Genomic DNA, 16,307 nt, shown 5'->3' with positions numbered 1-16,307 from the left:
GTCACTGGAAGGAGGGGAAATTTTTTTTTTTTTTAAGGTCTGTTAAAATTACTTCTTTCAAAGGAGGAATATGTAGGGGTTGTTTTTGCCGTTTACTTCAAAGATACTTACATTTTAATTGTGGGCTGAAGTAGTGAATTGCTTGCTGTTCTAATACAACAAAAGAGCAAAAAAACACCCAAAATGCAATCATTAGTGGTCATGGTGGGTTCATTAGCTTTCAGCACCTGCTTGTAAACTTGGAATCAAATAATAGGAGGAATATATATACATATTCCAAGTTTTATATATATATAAAAACACACACACACATATATACACACATACACACACATACATTTGTAGTCAGTGGACCACAACTGTTAATAAATATTGGTTTTCTATGTTGTTTATTAATATTAGCTATTTGATTAATCAGTGTTAGTAATATTAATATTGTATTAGTTTCCTTTATCCTTTCTTATACTCTGATCATTTAATAATATGCAGCATCACTTGTTAATGAACTGATTTTACTAAAAAAAAAAGGAAATTCCAAATAATTTAGCTTTTGATCTAAAGCACATAAGCTTTTCCATCATTTTGAAAAAATTTGTTATTTTGTATCATCATAAAGATTATTTAGACTTCAGCTTCTAGTAATAAATCACCAGGTAATTTGAACCAAATTTCTTATGAAGACAGCTAGAAAACTTAGACAAAATGTTAAAAATGGCTGTTTGAAACCACTGGGGAACAAAAATGTTACCAGGCCGGGATCAACAAGATGGTGGAGGCCCTGAGGCGGATCCCATTCTTAGAGTTCTTCTGGTTCCCCCCCCCCTCCCCCGGAGAGTTTGCTGATTATGAAGCCAATCACCTGAGAGACTGAAGTTTAAATAGCTCATGGAGCTAAGGTATCAGAAATTTAGAGCCTACCAGGAGAAGGAAGGGAGGCTGTTGTAAAACTCTGATCACTTTGGTTTGTGACTCTGAGGGACCGAGTCTGTAGAGGAGCGGAAACTGGATAAATCCTCTCAGGGACGGCAGCTCTGCTTCCCACCAAGCTAAACTGGAAACTGGACTGAGAAGTCACAGAGTAACTGTGCCCCCACGCATCTTATGGAAACAAACATTATTATTATTTTTTAATCAAGAGAAGAATAACATTATCCAGGTCTTTGAGCTATCGCTACATTTGTTTAATTCAGCGTTTGGTACACATTCTTTAGAAGCAGCACATAGAGTTATGATATAACATAGGTAAAAACCATTACAAATAATTTACAACATGAATAAATACCAACAGCAACAGACAATAAAAACAGATTCATTGGGACTTCAGATATTAAAGATATAGAATATAGATTTTTAAAGTAACCATGCTTGTTATGATCAAAGTAATAAAATATTAAAATTATGGGGGAACATGGAAATAAGAGAAAAAATAGATATTTGATAACTGAAAAAATACAATAACTAAAGTTAGGTACTCAGTGGGTAATTTTATCAGTGGATTAGATAGAGATAAAGAGAGACTAAGTGAATTGGAAGATACATAAGAAAATTTTCAGAATAAATCATAGAGGGACAAAAATATAGAGAATTACAAAAGTGTATAAAAAAGGATGTGATAAAGTCTACCAATGTTAGGAGTGAAAAAGAAGTCAATATTGCATATGTATAGATATTAAAAAGATAACTAAAGATATGACAACTCTATGCCAATAAACATATACATTTAGATTAGATAAATCCACAAAAGAATTACATAAGAATAAATTTTAAATCTAAATTTATCTGTAATTATTAAGGAAATTTAATTTATGAATTAAAACCTTCCAAAAAGTAAATTTCCAGGCCCAGGAAATTCTAGCAGACATTTCTGGAAGAAATGATGCTAATCTAGCACAAATTCTTTCAAAAGCTAGAAAAAGGAGCAAATATTTCCCCTGCTCATTTTATAGAGTTTAGCATAAATAATCTTGATACCAAAAACCTGAAAAGGTGATTATTAGAAAAGGAAATTAATGGCCAGTATTACTCATGAATGTAGATAAGAACATCCTAAACAAATTATTAACAAACCAAATCCAGCAATTTAAAAAAAGAATAATGCATTGTAAATAGACTTATGCCATCAATGCAAGATTTGTTTAGTATTTGAAAATCACTGTAATACATCATACTAACAGAAAAAGGGAAAAAGATACAGAAAATCTTAGTGAAATATAACATTCTTTATTGATAAAAAGCTTAGCAAACTAAAAAAGAGAACTTTCTTAATTTATAAAATTTACTCACAAAAGAAATTTAAAAATTAAAAAATGAATCATGTCAAACATTATATTTAGTGTAAAATACTGCAAGTTTTTTCTCTGAGATTGAGTTCAAGACAGGTATGCCTAATAACAGAACTTTGGTTCAATGCACTAATGGTTGTAGCCAATATCACAAATCAAGGGGAAAAAAAGGAAAAGAATGAAGTCATGATTGGGACCCAGGAAATAAAACCATTTATTTGCAGACAAATCTACATGAAAAGTCAAAAAAAATCTGCATTAAAAATACTGGAATTACTAATGTCAGTAGGTAAAAATCAACTGTATTGATTGCACTAAACAAGCAATTAGAAAATGAATTTTATAAAACAATACCATTTATGAAAATACCAGAAATACAAACCACTGAAGACCAAATCTAATGAAAGCTATGCACACCTCTGCAGATGAAACTCTGATATAGTATTGAGAGAACATAAAGATGATCTAAATAAATTGAATGGAGTTCTAAAAAAATTTTCTTTTGCTTGATATAACTTGACAAGTTGATGATAAATGCATACGGAATTGCCAAGAGCCAAGAATAACCAGTATAATGTGGAAAAGACAAAGTTGGTGACTTATTCTATGTAATATTAAGACTTTATTATAGAGCTGTTATAATTAAGACAGAACAATATTGCTATAAACATAGACAAACTGAGCACTGAAACAAAAATTCCATAAGCAGCTTCTCTCATGTACTGATTCCTGATCTATGACAAACTTGGTACTGCAGTGTGGAAGAAGTACCATTGTTCAATAAATGTTACTGCTTCAGTTGGAAATCCACATAGGAAAAAAACAAAACAAAACAAAAAAAACAAAACCCAACCTCACACACACAAAAACTAATTCCAGGTGAATTGTAGCTTAAATTGTGAAAGACAAAACAGTGATTTTTCTGGAACATTATATTTGGCATAGAGAAAGTTTTAAAGGAATAGAATAGTCATAAACATAAAGAAAATCAGTAATTAAACTGAATTTATATTAGGAATATTGGTATATTAAAGCTCAGGATGAATAGGGTGAAAAATTAAGTTTCAGGGTAAAAGAATATATTTTCAACACATATTACGCAAAGGGGCTTAAATCCAAAATATACAAAGAACTCCTGCAAAACAATTAGGAAAACAGAGATAGTGCAAGAGAGAAAAACAGATAAGTACTTGAACAGTCACTTTGTCAAAGATGCCTGATACGCACATGTAAGGTTTGTCAGCCGCGTAAGTTATCAAGGTTATACAAATGAAAGTCACAATGTGATAAGACTACGTACCCAGCAGTGCCTAAAAATGAACACCCTGATAATATGAGATGCTGGCAAGGATGTGGATAGAGCACCTGGAACTCTCATACACTGTGGACAGTTTGGCACACCTTCTTTGGAAAATTAAAGTCAAAAATTCATACAACTAGAAATTTCACCCTTAGATAGTAGCTTGAACCATATGAAATTGGATGTCTAATATATCCAAACTAATATACCCAGCTGAACTGCACACAGGTGTACATAGAAAACGTGTACAAGAAGGTTCAAAACAGTTTTATTTATAAAATTGTTCCAAACTGGAAGCAACATAAATGTCGATCAGTAGTAAAGTAAATGGTGGTAAATTCACGCAGTGTGTAAAATGTAGTAACAAGAATAAATGCATTATAGCCACACGTAACATTCTTTATTTCAATAGTAAAGAGGATGCATTTTTTATTTCACTAGTAAAAAGAAAAACAGGCAAAATCATGGTATTTGGGGCATGTTATTTATAGCAAAAGCATAAATGAAAGCAAAGAAGTGATAACTAACAAGGACGGAAGAGTAATTGTCTCTGAACAGGGAGGGAAGATGTGCGAGTGAAAAAGCACGAGGGTGTTCTGTTGCTTCACCAGGGGAGTGGTTATATCAGCGTTCACCGTATGAGCTTTGCATTTTTATTTTGATCTCTGTAGGCAAATGTTTAACAATAATGAAAAGTTAAATAAGATGACAGACTTTAACAGATAATATATATGCCAAATTATTAAGGAATATTATTGCTCTGAATTATTCATTATCAATGAACGAGTCAACATACTTGATTTGTTACAAAGCTTCTCACATCATGGGGAGCTCCCTCAGTTACTTTATTTTTGAGCAGTAGGCTAATTTACTCAACAACTAATCTACTCGTTTGGCAAATATTGAGTGCTTATTGAGTGCAAGGCACTGTTCTAGATGCTACATTTCAGCCATGAGCACAGTCTAGAATTCCCTGCTTCTCACAGTTTACAGTCTAGTGGAAGAGATGAATGATGCACCAAACTAAATAAGAAAGCATATCAATGTTAAATGATCACAAATGCTAAGGAGACAAGGCAGGAACAAGATGTTTCATTTAGGAAGTCTCAGGTGGGGTTACCCGTTTACATAGTCTAACCTCTGTGAAATAAAATGACAGTTCAGTGAGTGAGGGATTCAGGCACTGGATATCTGGTGGGGGAAAGCATCCCAACCAGAGGAACAGCAGATGCAAAATCAGTGGGGAAATACACCATCCAGAGATGATCTCAATCAGAGCCCTGTTTGGATTCTCAAAGAAATCAATGGACGAAGCTAGGAAAATAAAATAAAGAAATTTAACACAAACTCAGTAATTATTCTTGTGGTCTGACCTCACACTTCAAAGTGTCCTACACCATGGTAAACAAACATTGAAAAGTTTCTCTCAACAGCAGTCAAGTAAGTGGATTACATCTTACGGATCATATATATGAGATTTCCAGAAAAGTGGGAAAATCAGCAAAGTGTTCAAATGTTAAATGAAAGAGTTCTTGTGGATTGGTCTAAAATTTCCACTGAGATTATTATCCATGGATTTTTAAAGTTCTCTATTTCCAAGAAATTAGAATATAATGAAAATGATGTGATCTGGACAACTGTCAAGTAAGTCAGAAAGTGACTTTATTGTTAATGAAGATTAATGTTGAAGGTGCCTATGAAGAGTTTGAATAAAATCATTTCAAGAAATGTGAAAGTACGAAAATACTCTTAAATTAATCATTTGAAAATCTCTGATTCTAGGTATATATCCCAACAAAAACTGTGCATATACATTTATAGCAGCATTATACATGATAGCTAAAAGGTAGAAACAATACAGATGTCTATCAGCTGACTAATGGATAATCAGAAGTGATGGATCCACACAATGAAATATTATTCAGCCCTAAAAAAGAATGGAGACCTGATAAATGCTACAACATAGATAAACATTGAAAACATGCTAAGAGAAATAAGCCCGTCACAGAAGACCATACATTATACGATTTCCTTCATATAAAATGGCCAGAACAAGGAAATCTGTAGTGACATTTCCGCCTATTGGTGGTTGCCTGAGTCTGAGAAAAGGGATGGGCTGATAGGGAGGTGGTAGCCAAAGGGTATATCTTTCTTATGGGAACTCTGAATATACTGAAAAAAAAAACATTGAATTGTACCTTTTAAATAGGTAAATGGTACTATAGGTGAATATGTCTAAATAAAATGTTGAAAAACCTCTACTCTTTCATAGGTATATGTGATTAAATTAATAAATATACATAGGCATTTGATGATTTCAACTGTAGCTCTGAAAGTGTGCATACTCACACGAACCCCAAACATTTCTTTATAGCTCTCCTCTTTGGGAAGACGGGTGCCCTCTCCAACCTCTGTCTTGGTTAGATACAGGAATGAAATAATGGGCCAGTGTGAGTGTTGAAGAATTTCAGTTCATTTTTTTTCCGGTTCTTCCTGCCATGACTGTCCATACTAGTTTTGATCTCCATCCCTAGTCCCTTGTCACTTAGTCCCTTGACACTTGTTTCCCCTGCATGTTGGGAAACCATGTTTGAATGTCAGAAAATGGGGAAGAGGGACAGATTAAGACTTTGTTGGTTCTAATCAGGGAATGACTCCACTGCCAATAGGAATACATAATTCAAAATTAGAGAAAACAAAATCGAACTCAAAACCTACATGAACTATCTTCAACATCTTGTAGTAACCTATAATTTAAAGAATATGAAAAGGAATATAGGTAGGGATGTGTGTGACTGAAGCATTATGCTGTACACCAGAAATGGACACACCATTGTAAACTGACTGCTTCAATAACAAAAAGAAATGAAATAAAAATATAACCTGAAAAAGAAAAAAAAGAAAAACTTAACATGACCAGGGAAATTTAAATAGCTTTCTAACTTTTTTGTTTGCAAAACTCTAGATAAGTTCGTCAGGACTGCCTTCTCCCTCCTCTCCCTTTTTCTTCTTGATCAGATGACTTACTACAATGATGCCAGTGCCTTGAGTGATGTTTCATCCGCCTGTTGGGTGGCCGAACATGGAAAGTGGGAGAAGGCAGATGCTGAGAACCAAGGCATATCTGGCTTTGGCTCTGAGTAGAAAAATTAGCATGTATAGAAATGCAAAAATGTAACTATGTTGTGGTTTTAACACTTACACAGATGACATGTTCTTACTTTTCTTTTGGAAATTAATTTGCTTCTGCCATAAATCCTCAGTTTCAATCTCCCTGTCTCCGACAGTGTTAAAAAAAGACCTTAACTAATCAGAAGAAGTGAGTCAAAGAGTTTGGCTTGATTTGGGCAAAAAGTGGCAGGAATGTGTTAAATTGATAAACCTGGTTTCCCTGTATGTTTCTATAAAAATGAAAGAGGCTGAGACATACACAGTGAGCATACACAAGTAAGCAAAAACCATGTCTGCCTCTGCCTGTGTTCTCCTAACGATTGAATCATTAGTGGTACCATGTTGTTTTGGTGTCTTCAACACTGCCCTGGGCATGACAGTCGAAATGTAACTGCTACATCCATTGACAGTTTGACAGTTTCCACCTGAATCAAAATCCTAAGACAGGCTTGCCATTTTAGAAAGTAACTGCCATTGCAAAATTAAATCTAAAATAATTACAAATATATCATACTATATATTTTAAGCAGTCACTCAATTAGCATGCTTTAGGCTTTGTTTAAAGGGTTTTTTCTGGTTATTAAATGTTATTTTTTCACAGTGTGTTTAAGAGACCCTTCTCTGCACAATTAAAGTTAAAAAAAGAAATTTTAGTAACATGAGAGTCCTAGGATGGCAAACATTCACTAAAAATGGGGAAATCTTAAAATTTATTGTTTTAGACGTTAACACTAAAAAAAGTTGAGAAAAAAATCAGAATACATTGAGGGCGTTTATCTGTTTTATCCATGTGTTTAATATCATGGAAATTCAGTCTTGATTTTATGATTCTGGAGCTTTTTCAGTATTATTCCTTCCACAGCTAACCTGTATTTACTCAGAATATCAATCAGTTGCATTTCTGTAGTGCATAAAACACTCTCTAATTAAGCTTTATTTAATTTGTTTTAATTCAGAGTGTAAAGGAGGTGACACAGTGTGAATTACTCATGATAGTCACCTCTCCTTAAAAGTACGAACAGGTACAAAGTGATCTCTTGGTGTGTTTTTATACTGTAACATCACTCACAGAAGGAGTTCGCAGAAAGATGATAACAATAACCATACTTAGCATTTATATAGCATTTTCTCTCTTCACAACACTTTATAAACCTTAACTAAATAATGGTACTTATCGGAATGAGGTTGCAACACCAATGAATTAGCACATCCCTTGCTGTAATGTTAGTCCTTGGAAACGTCACCTCACTGTGTCTGTACCTGTGGGAATGATGGCTTGTCATGATGGATTAAAAGCAGAAGCAATTGATCGGCTGATCTCAGCCTGCACTCTGAAGAAACCTCCATAGCCTTTGAATGTTAATACTGATTAACTCAAACCAAGGCCTGTTATCTGTGGTCTCAGACCAGCCCTCCACGGACAGAGCCAAGTGGAGAGTTTAAAGGAATGATTTGGACGAATCAGTCCCAAACCTCCGCTCACTCTGAGTCAGTGAGGTAGTTGTCTCATTACTCAATGCCAGGGTTTTTCAAACTCAGCAGTCTTCACATTGGGGGCTGGAAAATTCTTTGTTGCTGGGGTTGTCCTGTGTATGGGTAGGAGGTTTAGCAACAGCCTTGGCCTCTGTCCACCAGACACCAGGAGCACCCCCTCTAGTTGTGAAAACCAGAAATGTCCCCAAACATTGCCAGATGTTCCCTGATGATCAGAATTGCCCCTAGTTCAGAACGATCGGTCTGTTCTTCGCTGGCGGCCAGCCATCCTTATTCTGCATCGCAGCACTGCACGTCTGTCTCCAGCAGCACCTCCTTCGGCGGTCAATTTTGGATAAGTTATTCCAGTTTGATTCTCCCTAACTAGGAAACCCCAGTGTCGTGGTTTAGGAAACCTTCATTTCCAGTCTGTTTATGACATGTTGGCTCGCTACCTATCCCTGTGCCCGGAGTCAGGAATTCTCTCACACTGAGTACAGAACAGCCATATAAATGCATCCGGAAAATCAGTTTAGCATTACAGGTTATGAAAAACTTACTTCACAGGGTTTTGAGATAAGTTGACAGAGGCTAGTTTGAAAGCTCAGCCTTACCCATTTTGCTTCTCAGCTGGGCTTAGGAAATTGTGGCGACTGTAGTTGTAAGGAAAATGCTACCTCAAGGCCCCATCATGGAAGGTTCCATCAGACAGATGTCTGCAGTTATTTTGGGTTCTGTATTCAGTAAGCTTTATATGGACCTAATTCCCAGAAAAACTCCCCAGTCTGTTTACATGGGCAGGATGAACTGGCTGTGTTTTCTTTGTATTCCTCGTGTGAGCTGGTAATTATCCATCTACTGCTGGGATCGTGCGTGTAACTGGTGGACGTTTTAGACACCCCGTGCATCCTTAATCTCCCTAGGATTCTCTAGGAGCAAAATTATTTGATATGAAAAGCTTTGATATTACAAGTTGTGTTTAACATTTCAAGCCTCATTTACATCAGTTCAGTTCAGCGAGCTGCTAAGCACACAGGACGACGTATCACGTATCACGGAGAGGAGACCTAGAGATGCACTCAGTAGCCTGAAGGTATATTACACAGAATAATAAAAGTGAACCGCTGAAGAGGTATCTGAAGTTTATTATTAGCACAGAAGGCATTAGTGAGGCAGTTGAACATCATCCCAGAATATTTTTCAAAATGGATAAATAAATAAGATGAGTGGACAGTGAAAATGATGACTGTCTTGATGTACAGATTACGTCTGCTATGCGTATGGTCTAATCTGTCGTGAACTAGTTATCCAAGCATGAATGTACCCAATCCCCTATTGATTTAAATCCTACAGTTTAAAACCTCAGTCTTCCCCCCCCCCCCGGAAATCATGAAAGGCTTTGACAGTTTCCACGTGGGCTAGAATGAGGCGAGCAGTCGAACAGTTACTGTATGTCAAGGAGGTACTAATGGCTGTAGCTAAAACACCTGCTAACCTGCCATTGTAAGCATTTATCCGGTATTTGCCTGCGGCAGAAATAAATGAATAAATAAACTTTTGCTAGTCATATTACATGAGTTAATGCATTATAGCGTTATGTAAAGCAGCAAAGCGCATTCTTCTGGGGCTTTTTAAAAATCATTATTTGTGGCAGGTTAGAACGTATCTGCTGGCTTCTCTGCTCCGTTCTCATCGCTCAGGTTTCTGTCAGAGCCCTCCCAACTGCAGGGCTAGTTAGCCTTTGCTCTCTGAAGAGTACCTTTGAGACAAACAGCCTTCCTAATCCTCCGAGTTTTTAAATGGCATTACGAACAGGATGAATGTATTAAACACCTCAGCTGTCAATGAACAGAATCAATAGCTGTGGGTACAGAGCTTACGTTATATCTACTTACACAAGGTTTGCACATGTTTGGAAAGGAGACCTTTTCTTTTGACAAGTTGGCACCAGCTGCTTCAAGAAATAACACAGCTGTATACCCCCACGACATCTGGCTCTCCTTTTATAATTTAAGGAGAAAAGATGTAAAGCAGTGACCAGAAAGGGCAAACCACTGCTCGAAGCCTTGGCTGGTATCATTTCATTTGAATTTTTAAAAAGTATTAAGGCTGAATTATCAATTAAAAATAAAAATCTGGAGTTGGTTGCTCCAATTTTTTAATGCTATAAGGATATAATACTTTAGTCAGTAAAATATATAAAATACATCTCTGAGAGACGGTATCATTAATCACAATGATATATATATAATGAATAGAATCACTGAACATAGTATGAGCAACAGTGTGTTATGCTTCAAAATACACTGTCCATAGACATGCCTTGATTTAGACTTCCAAGGTGAAATTTTTGTTTACCTTTTCTGTATGATGTGCTCCAGTTTTTAAAGGTCTCTTTGCTTAGAATTCTAGTTCAGAAATCCTATACTGAAAATTGTGCCTGTTAGGACCTGATATGAGAGTAGGCTTCCAGAGACAGATGCCACCTAAAACAAGAGGAGAAGAGAGTTTAACCCGCATCATTTTTTAGCATACTCTTTAAACATTTGGTATTTTACTGCCTATGGGAGAAATGTCCCTAATTTAACTTCTTCAGTTGTTGTTGCCTAATTTTCTTAATACTGCACCCAGAATACAATGGTAAAAATTAAACATGGAAACCGTCCTTGGCATTGCTCAAACTTTGCATAAAATTAGCGATGTGCCATATTTCCCTGCAAGACAATTGCCTAAGTCATTTATGTTTAATGCATCAAATTTTGGAATGTATCTATGAGAATGAAATTAAGAAAACAATTCCATTTACAGCAGCGTCAAGAAGAATAAAATAATTATGGAGTGTAAGACATGTACAATGAAAACTACAAAACCGCTGGAAGAAATTAAAGATCTAAATAAATGATCATGAATTGGGGGACATAATTGTTAAGATGGCACTATTCCTCAAATTGATCTACAGATTCAAACACAATCCCTATTGAAATCCTAGCTAACTCTTTTGCAGAAATTGACAAGTGAATGCAAAAATTCATGTGGAAATGCAAGGGAGGGACCCAGAATATCCAAAACAATTTTATAAAAGAAGAACTAAGTTGGAGAACTCACATCTCTTGATTTCAAAGCTTACTAAAAAGCTGTAATGCTCAAAACAGTGCCAGCATGAGGATGGACACACAGATCAATCAAAGAGAATTGAGATTCCAGAATTAAACCCTTACATTTATGGCTAATTGACTTTGTACAAAAGTGGCAAGAAAATTTTATGGGGAAAGAATGGTCTTTCTATCTGATGGTGTTGGACAACTGGATATCTACGTACAGAAGAATGAAGTTGGACTCCTACCTCACACCATGCACAAAAAATTAACTCAAAATTAATCTTAGACCTAAATGTAAGAGCTAAAACTTCAGAAATCCCAGAATGCAAAAGAGTAAATCTTTGTACCCTCGGGGTAGGGAATTTTTCTTTTTTAGATTTGACAAACAACAACAAATAGAGTAGACATCATCAAAATGGAAAAAAAGAAAGTGTATGCTTCTGTGTGCACCATAAAGGAAGCGAAAGAACCCTCAGGATGGGAGAAAAATTTGCAAAACATGTATCTGGGGACTTGTGTCTAGGATATATAAATAATTCTAAAAATTGAATGAAAAATAATCCCATTAAAGAATGAGCAGAGAATCAGAATAGTCATTTCGTCACACAATATGTACAAATGGCAAGATAAGCACATTGAAAGTTACTCAACATCAATCACTAGGAACATGCCCTCAAAGACAGGATGGGGTGCCACTTTCCACCCTCTAGGATTGATACATTTAAAAAGACAGACAATAATAAACGTTGAGGATGTGAAGAAATTGGAACTCTTGTATTGCTGGCAGGAATCTAAACTGGTTCAGTCACTTTAGAAAACAATCTGCTAGTTCCTCAAAAATCTAAATGTAGAGTTATCCTGTGGCCCAAGTTATCCTATACTGACGATAAATGAAAACATACATCTGCACAAAACTTGAACATAAATGTGCAAAACTTGTGCACGCATGTTCAAAGCAGCCCTATTCACAAAGGCCAAAACGTGTAAACCATCCAAATTGTCTGTCCACTGATAGATGGATAAATAAAATGTGGTACCTCCATTTAATGAGATATTGTTCAACAATAAAAATAAATGAAGTGCTAATACATGCTACAACACAGATGAAGCTTGAAAATATGGTAAATGAAAATAAAATGGGTCACAAAAGACTATGTATAATTCCACATGGATATAATGTGTCATAATGAGGGATAACTGGACATAAAGCCTGTTTTCTTCATCTTTTTTGTCAGTAACAAGTCTCAAGTGTTTTTTTAATACCCAGAAGATAACAGTAACAGTGTTACCAAAAGAAAAATTGTTACCATTTAGGGAATTTTTTTAATTCTTTTTTTTTAATTGAATGAGAGAGGTCTGTGATTTGTGGCAAAATGTGAATAATACTTGATGTTATGTGCAAAAGTAACTTCTATGAGGTAAAACGTTGCTAAATTCATTTACGGATTGAAACACAACTGTGGATTGAACCCTTACAATGTGTCAAGGTCAGCTTGGGGCCAAGGGTCCTAAACGGTGAACAAGCTGCTGTGAAAATAGACGCTAAACAAGTCAGCAAATTAATAAGCTGCTAGCCGATGGTGATAACTGAAATGAAGCGAACAAGAGAGGGTCATGGGAGAGACAGTATCGGGGTAGGATTAAATGAGGGGAAAGATCTACAAAGTCCAAGGGCAGAGAGCCCCAGGCAAGTGCAGAAGGAGGATGGGCAGGTGAAGAGGCTGATGTCCGGGGAGCAGAAGAGAGCCCTGCCTGTGCCTGGCGGAGATTCCCAGGGAATGAGAGGAGGTCAGAGGAAGAAGCCAGACTGAACCGTCTGAGGTCAGGTGAGACCACCAGCAGGTCTGGAATTTATTCCACATACAATAGCAAGTCATCGGAGGGCTTGGAGGGGGACAGTGCCAGGATCAGGTAGGACTTTTGCAGCTGTGTGGGCTGCATGAGAAGCATGGAGGACGGGCCTGGCTAGCAGCCCTTCAGGCTGAGGTCCGGGGCCCTCCGGACGTGGAGGGCAGCCACAGAGAGAGTGACGAGTGCTCAGAGCCAAGTTACTTAAGACATTTCTTTTTCTGCCTCATTTTATTCTTGGGGGATGTAAGAATATCGAACATTTTGTTTCGAGTTTAAAAGTGAATTCTGACTGATGATCTGGTCTTGCCAAAACGGAAGGCGTACAATGGCATCTGACTATTTTCCCGGGCAGATCTGGCCACCTCTACCTCAGTGTTGAGGGCGTGATCAATAAACATAATAGGGACTATTCATTCCACCAGGATGGATTCCAACAAAAGAGCTCTGTTCACACTGGTAATAGGCAGACTTCACCGGTTCCATCACATTATGTATTATGACTAGCATCTTCGGTCACCTACCTCCTTTACTGTTCAGTGGTGATGAAATGCTCTGTTGGCATAAGAATGATTTCAAAGCTGGGCTGTTTACACGTCTGGTGGCCAAGACTGTGTCCTTCCAATGAGGGGGGTGGGGGTGAGGCACTGTGTATGACAACAGGACAGACAATTCACACATTTTAAAGATGATAAAATTTAGTGCGTGCTGAGATTTGGATTAGGGTTGTTTTTTTTTTTTGGAGTTTGTTTTTTTAATTGAAGTATAGTCAATTTACAATGTTGTGTTAATTTCTGGTGTACAGACAGCATAGTCATTTATTTATACATAAATACATTCCTTTTCATATTCTTTTTCATTGTAGGCCAACAAGGGAACTAGATTTGCTACCTTGTAAAGACTATAATGAAAAAGAATATGGATTGGGTTTTAAAGGTGTTTCCCCCCCCCCCCCGCAAAGTATTTCAATGCAACCTTTTAAATTTATGTCAGTAGGTTTGATGAATTTTAGCAAACACGTGCTACTGACAGTGTTTAAACACTTTTCTTTTTTGAGGCATGATCATTATCTTTCTCCCCATATCTTCCATCGTGAAGAACCAAACTAGCTTTTCTTGGACTTGAATTCAGCAGGCCAGTGGCAGCATGGATACCTACAGGCCTGTGCAGAGAGTAAACCTTCATTAACTGGAACTTTTTCAGTAGAAGGCTGCTGTTCTGGGCTTATTTTAGAGCAATTAAATATGACTTATTTTCCATCATTTATGACTTATTCATCCAGCAAATGATTATTGACTGCTTACTGCTATGTTACACAATGCGAGACAGACAGAGGAGCCTAGTTAATAATGATAATGGCTAACATTTGTCGAGGAGACACCGTGCGCCCGCGCCCGGTGCTTCGTATGTTTATCTTCTTAAACTTATATTTTATTAAAAGTACCTGATGATGCAGCTGCTATTGCTATTTCCAATTCATGGAGAAGAAAACTGGGACATAAAAAGCTTCAGAACTAAGCCCAAGATTGTACATGGTAGGTCTGGGAGTTGAACTCAGAAACTCTGCCTCAGTAGCCCTTGCTTGAGTGCTGACATATTCAGCTTGCCAAGGGATGGCAGGCATCTTGTCCTCAAAAAGTGTGAATGCTGGTAAGGGGAATAGGACATTTAAGCAGACAAGGAGAGTTCTCAGTTAATTCAAATAGAAGAATAGGTGAAAACAAAAAGCTATTAAGTGCTGAAAGGAAAAAGTCACTTCCTTCCAAAAGCAGCGGTTCTCCACCCTAGCGGCAGGTTGTAATCGCCTGAGGATTTAAAGGAAAAAAAAAAAACAAAAAAAAAAAAACCCTGGTGCCTTGGTCCCAGCCCCAGAGATTTTGGCTTAATTGACCTGGCGTGCCTTTGTGCAGCTGGAGTTTTTAATGTTCCCCTGGTGATTCTAATGTGCAGCCAGGTTGAAAACCCTGGGCTGGAGGGACTAGGGAAAAATGTTTGGATGGAGAGAGGTTCAGAGTTGATTTGTCAAGGAGAAGTAAGGATTTGAAAAGTCGCAAGTGTCAGGGGTGCCCATGGGAGTGGAAAGTCATGTTGGGATATGGAAGAGATCCTTGCTCCTCAAACTGTGGTCTTGGGACCAGCAGCGCCGGTATCACCTTGGAGTTGGTCAGAGGTGCGGGCTCTCAGGCTATCCCAGACCCCGTGAATCAGCAGCTGCACATTGATGTGTGTGCACATTGCAGTTTGAGAAGCGCTGGCAGAGAACCAAAGACCAAGATGGGAAACTAGAGAGTACAACTGGGGGTTGGCAAGTGGTACCAAGGGCCAGTAGGTGGAGGTGGGCGAGGCAGATGGTATGGCGTGTTGGGCAGGTGCAATCAAGTGGAGGCCGAGTCACCAGGTGCTTTGATTGCTCTAAGGAGCAGTTAAAACTGTGTTCTGTGGGGATGTGTGTGTAGGGACGGTGTAGGGCAATAATCCTGTGAGAATCTGCAGAACAAATGAGGGACAGGGAGAAGCCGGACAGGGAGAGGTGCTCAGAGAGGCCTCGGTGTGAATTCTCAGTCCACAAACACGCCAGGAGTGAAACTCAGGCCAGCGTGCAGCTCAGTCGGGAAGTTCTTATCTTCAAAGCACATTGTTTCACTGTCAGGAGTTCTTATCTTTTCCAGCAGCCTGACTTTAGAGCGATGTTGTGTGTCTGAATAGAGACAGAGAGTACCTCTTACCCTGAGTGGCTGCTGGGGTTTGCAGTCCACCTTTGTTACTGCGTCCATAACATACCTCCCCCCAGTATTAGAGGAAGAAGGACAGAATTCTAATGGTAGAAGAAATATAGTTGTATTTTTCCAGTAGCAGTATGACTGTTGTACTGTAAGTTTTTTATGTGGTCATGGAACAGGGCATTGATAAGCTCTTCTGATGGAGAGGGGTTACCATGAAATCTTGGGAAATTATATCTTTGGATATTACACCAGCTGAAAATACTTAATCCTGAACGTGTATCAAACAATTTTTTTTTTTTTTTTACTCAATAGTTACGTGATCTTTTAAGATCAGTAGCAACTAAAGTGATAAGGATCGTCATTAAAAGGCACCGGTCATTTTATGCATAAAAATGAGCTTATTTATAGAAAA

The sequence above is a fragment of the Camelus ferus genome, chromosome 22 (genome assembly GCF_009834535.1).
Source record: "Camelus ferus isolate YT-003-E chromosome 22, BCGSAC_Cfer_1.0, whole genome shotgun sequence".
Classification (NCBI taxonomy): domain Eukaryota; kingdom Metazoa; phylum Chordata; class Mammalia; order Artiodactyla; family Camelidae; genus Camelus; species Camelus ferus.
The sequence above is the reverse complement of the archived record's forward strand: the minus strand, read 5'-3'. Positions refer to the sequence as shown.